Genomic DNA, 13,840 nt, shown 5'->3' with positions numbered 1-13,840 from the left:
TGAGTGCGAGTGGCACGTCACTAGATGAGCCTTTAAGGGCTATAAAATAAAAGAGGGGAAGGAGAGAAATGTAAGACAGAAAAATGCAAAAAATGGACAGAGGAAGGAGACGAACACAGAGTCCGGCGCTAGGCATAGAATCTTCGGAGACGGGTGGCGTTCCACGGGTTCGGCTCGAGTCGGTTATCCGACGCATCTCGCAGGCGGTACGCCCCGCCAGTCAGGACTTGGTCGATTATGAATGGACCTTCCCACTTGGGCTTGAGTTTGTCCTTCTTCTTATCCGGCAGGCGTAGAACTAGTTCGCCAACATTGTAATTTTTGGCCCGTACTTCTCTGCTTTGATACCTTCGGGCCTGCTGTTGATAAAATGCGTAACGGGCTTTTGCCACGTCACTCTCCTCCTCCAGGGCGTCCAAGTTGTCCTACCGATCGAGCTCGGCTTCTCCTTCTTCGTACATGCGCACTCTAGGTGAGTCATGAATTATGTCGCAGGGCAGAACTGCCTCTGCGCCGTACACCATAAAAAATGGTGTGTATCCGGTGGTGCGATTTGGCGTGGTCCACAGCCCCCATAGCACGGAGTCGAGCTCCTCTACCCAATGCGTCTTAGATTCCTTGAGGAACCGCACCAGTCTGGGTCTAATGCCGCTCATGATAAGACCATTTGCACGTTCGACCTGGCCGTTGGTTTGTGGGTGATAGACGGAAGCATAATCGAGCTTGATGCCCATGTTTTTGCACCAGAGTTTTACCTCGTCGGCGATAAAGTTTGTACCAGTTATGATGCTGTGGGGGATGCCATAACGGTGTACAACCCCGGATATGAAGTCTATCACAGGTCCGGATTCGGCCGTTTTAACAGGCTTGGCTTCTATCCATTTGGTGAATTTATCCACCATGACCAGTAAGTATTTTTTCCTATCGGTCCCACCTTTAAGGGGTCCGACCATGTCAAGCCCCCAGACCGCAAAAGGCCAGGTGATGGGTATAGTTTGGAGTGCGGTGGGTGGCATATGGCTTTGGTTGGCAAAAAGTTGGCAACCAGCGCATCGTTGGACTAGGACCTGAGCGTCTGCCCGGGCCGTCGGCCAATAAAAGCTTGTACGGAAAGCCTTGCTAACAAGGGACCGAGTAGCGGCGTGGTGACCACCGAGTCCGGCATGAATTTCAGCCAGAAGGTTCCGCCCTTCCTCTTCGAAGATGCACCTTTGAAGGACACCGGTAGTGCTTTTCTTATAAAGCTCTCCCTCATGGACTCTATAGGATTTAGATCACCGCACTATGCAGCGGGCCTCGTTTTGGTCCTCCGGGAGTTCTTGCCTAGTAAGGTAGGCTAGGAATGGTTCTGTCCATGGGGCGATGACCGCCATTATTACGTGGGCTGAAGGTGTAATTTCATTGGGAGAGCCTCCAATTGTGTCAGATTGTTCGGCATCGAGTGGTGCGGCTGGGTCCGGGCTGTTATTTGCGGGTTCCCCCTCCCACGCTACGGATGGCTTGAACAATATTTCCAAAAAGATGTTGGGGGGACCGCATCACGTTTTGCTCCGATGCGTGCCAGGACGTCCGCTGCTTGATTGTTTTCTCGGGCTATATGGTGAAACTCCGGCCCTTCGAACCGAGCTGACATTTTTAGGATGGCGTTGCGGTAAGCTGCCATTTTTGGATCCTTGGCGTCGAAGTCTCCATTTATTTGGGATATCGCGAGGTTTGAATCCCCGCGTACCTCTAGGCACTGGATACCCATGGATACTGCTATCCGGAGACCATGTAGGAGGGCCTCATATTCAGCTGCATTGTTGGAATCCATGTACATGATTTGGAGCACATATTGGACTATGTCTCCTGTGGGGGATGTCAGGACGACGCCAGCCCCCAGTCCAGCCAACATTTAGGAGCCGTTGAAATGCATAATCCAGTTTGAATATGTGCCGTACTCTTTAGGGAGCTCGACCTCCGTCCATTCTGTGACGAAGCCGGCCAAAACTTGCGATTTAATAGCTCGCCGTGGCTTATAGGTTATATCGAATGGGAGAAGCTCGATGGCCCATTTTGCAATCCGGCCCGTTGCGTCGCGGTTGTTGATAATATCGTTGAGTGGTACTTCCGAGGCTACTGTTATGGAACACTCTTGAAAGTAGTGTCGTAGCTTCCGGGATGCCATGAATACCGCGTATGCAATCTTTTGATAATGCAGGTACCGTGATTTGCATGGAGTGAGGACAGTGGATATGTAGTAGACCGGCCTTTGAAGGGGGAATTTGTGTCCATCCGTTTCCCGCTCGACAACGAGCACTGCGCTGACAACTTGATGTGTTGCTGCAATGTACAGTAACATTGGTTTGCCGGTGTTCGGCGCGGCCAGGACTGGGTTTGTTGCCAATATGGCTTTTATTTCATCAAGTCCGGCCATGGCGGCCTCCGTCCACTCGAAGTGTTCGGTGCGCCGAAGGAGGCGATAGAGGGGTAGTGCCTTTTCTCCCAAGCGGGAGATGAAGCGGCTTAAAGCCGCCATGCATCCGGTTAATTTTTGTATTTGTTTGAGGTCCTTTGGGATATCCAATTGTGACAAAGCTCGGATCTTGGCTGGATTTGCTTAAATTCCTCTACCAGATACAATGAAGCCCAAGAGCTTTCCGGCTGGAACGCCGAAGACGCATTTTTTCGGGTTGAGCTTGATGTCATATTTTTGGAGGTTATCGAATGTAACCCTCAAGTCGTCTACTAGAGATTCGACATGTCTTGATTTGACGACCACATCATCAACATACGCCTCCACTGTTTTGCCGATCTGATTTGCCAGACATGTCTGGATCATGCACTGATATGTTGCGCCGGCGTTTTTCAGCCCGAAGGGCATTGTGTTGAAGCAGAATGGGCCGTATGGTGTGATGAATGTTGTTGCGGCTTGGTCTGATTCTGCCATCTTGATTTGATGGTATCCGGAGTATGCGTCGAGGAAACACAACGAGTCATGTCCTGCAATGGCATCGATAATTTGATCAATACGGGGGAGGGGGGAAGGGATCCTTTGGGTAAGCCTTGTTGAGGTCTTTAAAATCGACACACAGGCGCCAGGATTTGTCCTTCTTTGGTACCATCACCAAGTTTGCTAGCCAGTCTGGATGTTTTATGTCTCTAATGAATCCGGCCTCCAATAGCTTGGCTAGCTCCTCTCCCATAGCCTGTCTCTTGGATTCGGAAAAACGCCGAAGGGTTTGTTTGACAGGTTTGAATCCTTTTAGGGTATTTAAGCTGTGTTCGGCCAGCCTGCGTGGGATCCCTGGCATGTCTGAAGGGTGCCAGGCGAAAATGTCCTAGTTCTCTCGTAGGAACTCTCGCAGTGCGGCGTCTACATCAGGGTTCAGTCGTGCCCCGATGGAAGCTGTTTTATTCGGGTCCGTTGGATGGACCTGGAATTTGACTATTTCGTCAGCTGGCTTGAAAGGATGTGGATTTGGATCTCTTATCAAGTATCACATCATCCCTGTTAACCGTGGAGCGCAGCGCAGTCAGTTCCTCGGCCGCTAAGGCTTCGGATAGTGCCTCAAGGGCCAATGCGGCCGTCTTGTTTTCGGCGCGGAGTGCTACGTCCGGATCACTAGCTAGAGTGATAATTCTGTTCGGCCCGGGCATCTTAAGCTTCATGTACCCGTAATGGGGTATTGCTTGGAAGATTGAGAATACTTCCCGTCCCAGTAAAGCGTGATATCCGCTTTTGAACGGGGCCACCTAAAACATGACTTCTTCAGACCTGTAATTATCCGGCGTGCCGAACACCACATCTAGTGTGATTTTTCCTATGCAGCGTGCTTCCCGACTGGGGATTATTCCTCTAAAGGTTGTGCTGCTTTGCTCGATGCGGTTCCAGACTATTTCCATTTTTTGAAGGTTCCCGAATGAGGTTCAGTCCGCTGCCTCCATCCATGAGCACCTTGGTGAGGCGAAAGCCGTTCACTATGGGACTGAGGACCAATGCGGCTGGTGCTCGGGCTGTTCGGAATCTAGGTTCATCACTTGCGTTGAAGGTAATAGCAGTGTCGCTCCATGGATTTATTGTTGCAACTTGATAGACTTCGGCGAGGCTGCGGAGTGTTCTTTTTCGCATACTGTTTGATGCGAAAGTCTCGAAGACTGTGAGAACGGTACTAGTGTCCTCGGGCTGGCTTTCTGCGGCCTCCAGAATTAAGAGGTCCTCGCCAATTTTGGCCACCTGCCGGAGTATCCAACATGCTCTAAGGCTGTGAGTTGGTGTGGCGTCCTCTGTACTGTGGATTCTACAGGGTCCATCAAGCCACCTTTCCAGTACGGTTCCATGCCCTGTAGAGGGTTTTGGCTTTTTGGTGTTTATCCCGGGTGTCCTATGATGATGCACCCTCTTAGTTCGGACGGGATTACTATTCAAGGACGGATTATCCCAAAATTTTATTTCGGTTTTCCAGGCGCTTTCCATCGCACAATATTTTTGTACTATGGACGCCAAGTCAGCGAAGCGTGTAATATCACGATGACTTACGGCGTTAAGGATTCCCTCGTCCGTGCAATTACTGCAGAAAATTGAGATTGCGTCTCCCTCGCGGCAATCCTTTATCCTGTTCATAACCTGGAGGAATCTGGCCCAGTAATGATGTACTGTTTCCTCGGGCCTCTGCCTGATTTGGGAGAGATCGCTTATGTTCGGGTGGGCGGGTGTTGTTGAATCTGAAACCTCACCCAATCCAAGATTCGGAGGCCGAAGAGTTTCCGAACTCTGAAGTTCAGGTTCTTGGATGTTGTCCAACGAATCTAGCCCGTTGCCTGATCCTAAGCTCAAGTCTTGAGTTACATCCTCCTCTCCGCGGGTATCCGGCTTGGAGGAGTCGGGAATTCGGACGTAGCTGTCCTTAAAATAGATGAAGGGTCGCCGCACTGCGCCTCTACCACGGCAACGTGGTGGGTGACTTGGGGAGAGTTAATTTCTCTTAGGTCGGGTTTAAACCCAACCTGGTCGTAATCTGTAGCGACCCCCAGGGCGGCGATGCGATCCAAGAGCTCGTTTACAGAAGAGAGCTCCATTGGATCTAGCTGCTCGACGAGCTCCGAGCTGACGTGTAGGTTGCTTTTGATGACCCGAGAGGTCACCGTCGGCGCAACAGCCGAACAAGCGGTCATGAGGAAACCACCTAGCCGGAGGGTTTGGCCGACAGCCAAGGCTCCCTTAGCAACGGCGCCGTCTTTAAAGATGGGAGGAGGCATCCTTCCTGATTGTGACGGCACAGAGGAACTCTCAATGAAAGCACCAATGTCGGTGTCAAAACCGGCGGATCTCGGGTAGTGGGTCTCGAACTGTGCGTCAAGGCCGGATGGTAACAGGAGACAAGGGACACGATGTTTTTTACCCAGGTTCGGGCCCTCTTGATGGAGGTAATACCCTACTCCTGCTTGATTAATATCGATGATATGGGTAGTACAAGAGTAGATCTACCACGAGATCAAGGAGGCTAAACCCTAGAAGCTAGCCTATGGTATGATTGTTGTGTATGGAGTTGATTGCGACGGACTACAACCCTCCGGTTTATATAGACACCGGATAGGGTTAGGGTCACACAGAGTCGGTTACAATGGTAGGAGATCTTGAATATCCGCATCGCCAAGCTTGCCTTCCACGCCAAGGAAAGTCCCATCCGGACACGAGATGAAGTCTTCAATCTTGTATCTTCGTAGTCCAGGAGTCCGGCTGAAGGTATAGTCCGGCTACCCGAACACCCCCTAAGCCAGGACTCCCTCACCCTTCATAGAGGGGAGTAGGGAATTTTAGAGGTGCCAGAGCTCAAAGAGGAAATTGAGAGATGTTTTTTTTGGGTGGCATGCCTTTCCTGTCAACAAAAACGATCGAGTAGTTCTCAATACTTTCCATGCTAGATATATCATAGGCGGTTCCCAAATAGAAAATAAAGTTTATTCATTTTTCCACCATACTTTCACATTCCACGGCTAACCGAATCCATAGGTGTCGTCCATACCAACACTTTTCTAGGAATTTATTATTTGACAACATAAAGTAAATTCATTTTTCATTTCAGGACTGGGCATCCCTAATACCTATGTCGTACCCTCATGCAATGACAAGTGAATAAACACTCATCTTGAGAATAACACATCTAGCATGGAAAAATATCAGCCACCACCTACTGTTTCATAAAACGACATGGAAATACCGCACATAAAGGAAATTTATTTTGAAGATTAGAGATGACACATACAAATTTGCTTAGAACGACACGGAAATACCGCATATAGGTAGGTATAGTGGACTCATATGGCAAAACTGGTTTAAGGATTTTGGATGCACAAGTAGTATTCCTACTTAGTACAAGCGAACGCTAGCAAAAAGATTGAGAAGCATCCAACCAAGAAACTCATAAGCGAGCATTAAGCATAACTGACACCGATATTGACTTTCGTGTTTGCATAGGGAATCACAAACCTTAACACCAATATTCTTACTAAAGAACAATTACTATTAACATGAGTCACATATTATATCATCATATCGCAAAACTATTACAAAGAATCAAGTTTATTATGTCCAATGATCTTCCTGAAAGTTTTTATTATATCCCTCTTGAATATCTATCACTTTGGGACTAGTTTCATATGTTGCCATTTCTTTTGACAAGCTAAATTTAAGTGAAGAACATGAGCATAAAAAAATTTCATCTCTCAAAGTAATCTAACTGAAGCATGAGAGTGAATGACAAACTACTCCAGAAAGATATAAGTGAAGATCAAACGAGTAGTTAAGTAAATGGGTAGCTATTTGAGGACTCTCTCTTATTTAAAAACTTTCATATCTAAGTATTTTATTAAAAAAGCAATCAAAACAAAACAAAATGACATTCGAAGAATAGCACAACTTATGTGAAGAAGCAAAAACTTAGTCTCAACCGATACTAATTAATAATTGTTGAAGAAGAAAGGTGGGATGCCTACTGGGGCATCCCCAGGCTTAGATGCTTGAGACTTCTTGAAATGTTGATTTAGGATGCCTTGGGCATCCCCAAGCTTGAGCTTTTTTGTCTCCTTAATTCCTCTCATATCACGGTTTTCCCTCAATCTCAAAAACTTGACCCATACAAAACTCAACAAGAACTCGTGAGATAAGTTAGTATAAATCAATGCACAACCTTATCATTCTCTACTGTAGAAAATTACTAAAATTATTATTTAACATTGCATACTAAATGCCACTGAATTTTTAATACTCCTATCCTCAAATAGAATCATTAAACAAGCAAACATATGCAAACCATGCAAACATAACAGCAATCTGTCTAAACAGGACAGTTTGTAAAGGATGCAAGAGGAACCATACTTCCCTGACTCAAAAAATTTCTGAACAATTACCACATTTTAGAAACTTTATTACAGCTTATTGTGCAAAAAGTTTCAACATTTTATCACATTCTGAATTTTCTGGAGAATTTTTGCAACAGCGATAAACTTTCTGTTTTCAAACAGCCACAGATAGACTTGTAAAATAAGCATGGCAGAGGCGATACTTGACATTTTTATTGAAATGAAAGACGCAAAACATTATTATAAATAGCAGCAAGCAAATCCTAACAAAATAAAATGACTCTGAGCAAAACTCATATCATGCGACGAATGAAAATATAGCTCCAAGTATGGTTACCGATAATGTTGGAGACGAAAGAGGGGATGCCTTCCGAGGCATCCCCAAGCTTAGTTGCTTGGATATTCCTTGAATATTACCTTGGGGGTGCCTTGGGCATCCCCAATCTTAGGGTCTTGTCACTCCTTATTCTCCTCATATCGATATCTCACCCAAAACTTGAAAACTTCAATGACACAAAACTTAACGGAACTTCGTGAGATAGGTTAGTATGATAAAGAAAAATCGTTCACTTTGGTACTGTCAAATACAAGATTCATAATTGTTCTCACACAATTACTACAATACCTTATCATTTCCACAATTTATATTAAGCAATATAAGCCATAGAAACTAGGAAACAAGCAAACTATGCATTGAAAAAATAATTTGTCAAAAACAGAACAGTCTGTAATAATCTGGAAAACAACCGTACTTCTGCTACTCCAAAAATTCTGAAAAATTAGGAAAACATAAGGAATTTGTATATGTAACTTTTAAAAAATTCAGATCAAAAATTACTTTCCAGTGAATTTTGAAAATTCCTGGACTGAGCACAAAAGTTTCTGTTTTTGCACAGATTCAAGTCAACTATCATCCACACTATCCCAAAGGCTTTACTTGGCACTTTATTGAAACAAAAGCAGTAAAACATGATTACTACAGTACCATAATCATGTGAACACACAAAAACTGTAGGTAAAAGTGTTGGGTTGTCTCCTAACAAGCGCTTTTCTTTAATACCTTTTAGCTAGGCATGATGATTTCAATGATGCTCGCATAAAAGATAAGAATTGAAACATGAAGAGAGCATCATGAAGAAAATGACTAGAACATTTAAGTCTAATCCACTTCCTATGCATTGATATTTTTGTGAGCAAACAACTTATGGGAACAAGAATCAACTAGCATAGGAAGGCAAAACAAGTGTAACTTCAAGATTTTCAACACATAGAGAGGAAACTTGATATTATTGAGATATGTAGAAGCACATGTTCCTCTCCCATAATAATTTTCAGTGGCATCATTAATGAATTCAACAATATAACTATCACATAAAGCAATCTTTTCATGATCCACAGGCATAGAAATTTTCTTATGCTCCACATACGCAAATTTATTCCCATCAATAGTGGTGGGAGCAAACTCAACAAAATAACTATCATGAGATTAAAAATTAAAAATAATGACAACAAGTTTCATGATTATCATTATTCTTTATAGCAAACATGTCATCACCATAATCATCATAGATAGAAACTTTGTTCTCATAATCAATTGAAATCTCTTCCAAAATAGTGGATTCATCACTAAATAAAGTCATGACCTCTCCAAATCCACTTTCATCATTGTGATAAGATTCAACACCCTCCAAACTAGTGGGATCATTACCTAGAGTTGACACTCTTCCAAACCCACATTCATCATTGTAATCATCATAAATAGGAGCATTCTACCATTATAACAAATTTGCACATCAAAACATGGGGGAATAAAAATATCATCTTAATCAAACATAGCATCCCCAAGCTTATGGCTTTGCATATCACTAGCATCATGGATATTAAATGAATTCATACTAGCAACACTGCAATCATGCTCATCATTCTTGGATTCTATGCCAAACATTTCATAGCATTCTTCTTCTAACAATTGAGCACAATTTTCCTTTCCATCATTTTCATGAAAGACATTATAAAGACGAATAGTATGAGGCAACCTCAATTCCATTTTTTGTAATTTTCTTTTTATAAACCAAACTAGTGATAAAACAAGAAACTAAAAGATTCGATAGCAAGATCTAAAGATATACCTTCAAGCACTCACCTCCCCGACAACGGCGCCGAAAAAGATCTTGATGTCTACTACACAACTTTATTCTTGTAGACTCGTGTTGGGCCTCCAAGCGCAGAGTTTTGTAGGACAATAGCAATTTTCCCTCAAGTGGATGACCTAAGGTTTATCAATCCATGGGAGGTGTAGGATGAAGATGGTCTCTCTCAAACACCCCTGCAATGAAATAACAAAGAGTCTCTTGTGTCCCCAACACACCAAATACAATGGTAATTTGTATAGGTGCACTAGTTCGGCGAAGAGATGGTAATACAAGTGTAGTAATGATAGTAGATATTGATTTTGTGATAGTGACAATGAAAAACAGCAAGGTAGCATGTAACAAAAGTGAGCACAAATGGTATTGCAATGCTTGAAAACAAGGCCTAGGGTCCATACTTTCGCTAGTGCAATCTCTCGACAATGCTAATCTAATTGCATCATATAACCATCCCTCAAAGTGAGATGAAGAATCACTCCAAAGTTCTTATCTAGCGGAGAACATAAGAAGAAGTTGTTTGTAGCTATTATTTCCAATTGATCTATCCAATAGTTCGTACTAAAATAACACCAAGTTATTCTTTTCAATCGATCTATCAGGAGTTCGTCCTAAAATAACACTGAGCTATTCTTTCCAATCGATCTATCAAGAGTTCGTACTAAAATAACACCAAAACAAATTGAGCATTATAATACTCAATCCAACAGAAAGAACCTCAAAGAGTGCCCCAAGATTTCTACCAGAGAAACAAAAGACGAGAACGTGCATCAACCCATATGCATAGATTACCCCAATGTCACCTCAGGAATCTGCGTGTTGAGTGACAAAACATATCTCAAGTGAATCAATATAATACCCCATTGTCACCACGAGTATTCATATGCAAGACATATATCAAGTGCTTTCAAATCCATAAAAGTATTCAATCCTATAAAACGAAATTTCAAAGGGAAAACACCATATGATCCGACTATATTAACAAAGCCCATGATACATCAAGATTGTGACATCTCAAGAACACAAGAGAGAGAGAGAGAGAGAGAGTTTAAACACATAGCTACTAGTACAAACCCTCATCCCCGAGGGTGGACTACTCCCTCATCATCATGGTGGCCGCCGGGATGATGAAGATGGCCACCGGTGATGATTTCCCCCTCCGGAAGGGTGCCGGAACGGGGTCTAGATTGGTTTTTCGTGGCTACAAAGGCTTGCGGCAGTGGAACTTCTAATCTAAGGTTACCCTCGGGGTTTTTGGAATATTTGGGAATTTATAGGGCGAAGAGGCGGTGTGGGAGGCCACCGAGGTGGGCACAACCCACCGGGGCGCGCCTGGGCCTCCAGGGCACCCAGGTGAGTTGTGCCCCCCTTGGGGCACCCCTTTGGTACTTCTGTAACCCATTTTGCATCATGCTTTTATATTGATATTTATTGCATTATGGGCTATTATTACACATCATGTCACAATACTTATGCCTATTCTCTCTTATTTTACAAGGTTTACATAAAGAGGGAGAATGCCGGCAGCTGGAATTCTAGGTTGGAAAAGGAGCAAATATTAGAGACCTATTCTTCACATCTCCAAAAGTCCTGCAACTTCACGGAAGTTATTTCCAGAATATATAAAAAATACTGAGCGCAAGAAGTACCAGAGGGGGGCCACCCACCAGCCACGAGGGTGGAGGGCGCGCCCTACCCCCTGGGCGCGCCCCCTGCCTCGTGGGCCCCCTGGTGGCCCTCCGATGCCCATCTTCTGCTATATGGAGTCTTTCGTCGAGGAAAAAATCATAAGCAAGCTTTCGGGACGAGACTTCGCCACCACAAGGCGGAACCTTGGCGGAACCAATCTAGGGCTCCGACGGAGCTGTTCTGCCGGGGACACTTCCCTCCGAGAGGGGGAAATCATCACCATCGTCATCACCAACGACCCTATCATCGGGAGGGGTTCAATCTCCATCAACATCTTCACCAGCACCATCTCATCTCAAACCCTAGTTCATCTCTTGTATCCAATCTTTGTATCCAAACCTCAGATTGGTACCTGTGGGTTGCTAGTAGTGTTGATTACTCCTTGTAGTTGATGCTAGTTGGTTTACTTGGTGGAAGATCATATATTCAGATCCATTATGTATATTAATACCCCTCTGATTATGAACATGAATATGCTTTGTGAGTAGTTACGTTTGTTCCTGAGGACATGGGAGAAGTCTTGCTATTAGTAGTCATGTGAATTTGGTACTCGTTCTATATTTTGATGAGATGTATGTTGTCATCCCTCTAGTGGTGTCATGTGAACATCGACTACATGACACTTCACCATTGATTGGGCCCAGAGGGAGGCATTGTGAAGTAATAAGTAGATGATGGGTTGCTAGAGTGACAGAAGCTTAAACCCTAGTTTATGCGTTGCTTCGTAAGGGGCTGATTTGGATCCATATGTTTCATGCTATGGTTAGGTTTACCTTAACACTTCTGTTGTAGTTGCAGATGCTTGCAATGGGGGTTAATCATAAGTGGCATGCTTATCCAAGTAAGGACAGCACCCAAGCACCAGTCCACCCACATATAAAATTATCAAAGTGCCGAACGTGAATCATATGAATGTGATGAAAACTAGCTTGACGATAATTCCCATGTGTCCTCGGGAGCGCTTTCCTTCATATAAGAGTTTGTCCAGGCTTTTACTTTGCTACAAAAAGGATTGGGCCATCCTTCTACACCTTATTTACTATTACTTGCTACTCGTTACCAATTACCTTATCACAAAACTATCTGTTACCGATAATTTCAGTGCTTGTAGAGAGTACCTTACTGAAAACTGCTTATCCATTCCTTCTGCTCCTTGTTGGGTTCGACACTCTTACTTATTGAAAGGACTACTATAGATCCCCTATACTTGTGGGTCATCAAGACTCTTTTATAGCGCCGTTTCCGGGGAGTGAAGCGCCTTTGGTAGGTTGAATTTGGTATGGAAAAATTTATATACTGTGCTGAAATTTATTGTGACTTGTTACTATGGAAAGTAATCCTTTGAGGGGCTTGTTCAGGGTATCTTCACCCCGACCGGTAGAGCAAATAGTTTCTCCTCAACCTACTGGACCTACTAAAAATGAAAATGTTTACTTCAAAATTCCTTCGGGTATGATAGAGAAACTGCTAGCTAATCCTTTTGCAGGATATGGAACATTACATCCCGACTTACACTTAATCTATGTGGGTGAAGTTTGTGGTTATTTAAGCTTGCATGTATGCCCGATGATGTTATCAAGAAGAAGGTTTTCGCTTTATCTTTAAAGGGAGATGCATTGAGATGGTATAGGCTATGTGATGATAGGGGATCATGGTACTAAAGCGATTGAAATTGGAATTTCAGCAGAAGTTTTATCCTATGCATCTTGTTCATCGTGATCGTAATTATATATATATATATATGTATATATTTTTGGCCTCACGAAGGAGAAAGAATCGCTCAAGCTTGGGGGATCTTAAGTAAATGTTATATTCATGCCCCAATCATGAGCTCTAAAGAGAAATGATTATTCAAAAATTTTATGCTCGGCTTTCTGACAACAATCGCTCCATGCTCGATACTTCTTGTACTGGTTCCTTTACGATGAAGACTATTGAATTCAAATGAAATTTATTGGAGAGAATTAAACACAACTCTGAAGATTGGGATCTCGACGAAGGTAAGGAGTCAGGTATAACACCTAAGTTTGATTGTGTTAAATCTTTTATGGATACCGATGTTTTCCGTAAATTTAGCACTAAATATGGACTTGACTCTGAGATAGTAGCTTCTTTCCATGAATCCTTTGCTACTCATGTTGATCTCCCTAAGGAGAAGTGGTTTAAATATAATCCTCCCATTGAAACAAAAGTAGTTGCACCTATTAAAGTTGAAGAAAAAGTTATCACTTCTGATGATCCTATTGTTCCCACTGCTTATGTTGAGAAACCACCTTTCCGTGTTAGAATAAATGATCATGCTAAAGCTTCAACTGTGGTTCGTAAAAGTAATATTAGAACTTATACACCTCCTGAGCAAGTTAAAGTTGAACCTAATATTGCTACTATTAAATATCTCTTCGCTAATAATATTGATGGGCATGTTATTTATTTCTGTGATGAGACTGCTAGAATGTCTAAACCTGGTGCTAAAGATAAACATAGACATGTGGTAGGCATGCATGTTATTTCTGTTAAAATAGGAGATCATTGTTATCATGGCTTGTGTGATATGGGTGCTAGTGCTAGTGAAATACCTATTTCCTTATACAAATAAATTATGCATGATATTGTACCAGCTGAGATAGAAGATATCGATGTTACCATTAAGCTTGCTAATAGAG

The sequence above is a fragment of the Triticum aestivum genome, chromosome 7A, assembly GCF_018294505.1.
Source record: "Triticum aestivum cultivar Chinese Spring chromosome 7A, IWGSC CS RefSeq v2.1, whole genome shotgun sequence".
NCBI classification, from domain to species: Eukaryota; Viridiplantae; Streptophyta; class Magnoliopsida; order Poales; family Poaceae; genus Triticum; species Triticum aestivum.
Note: the sequence above shows the minus strand (reverse complement) of the source record.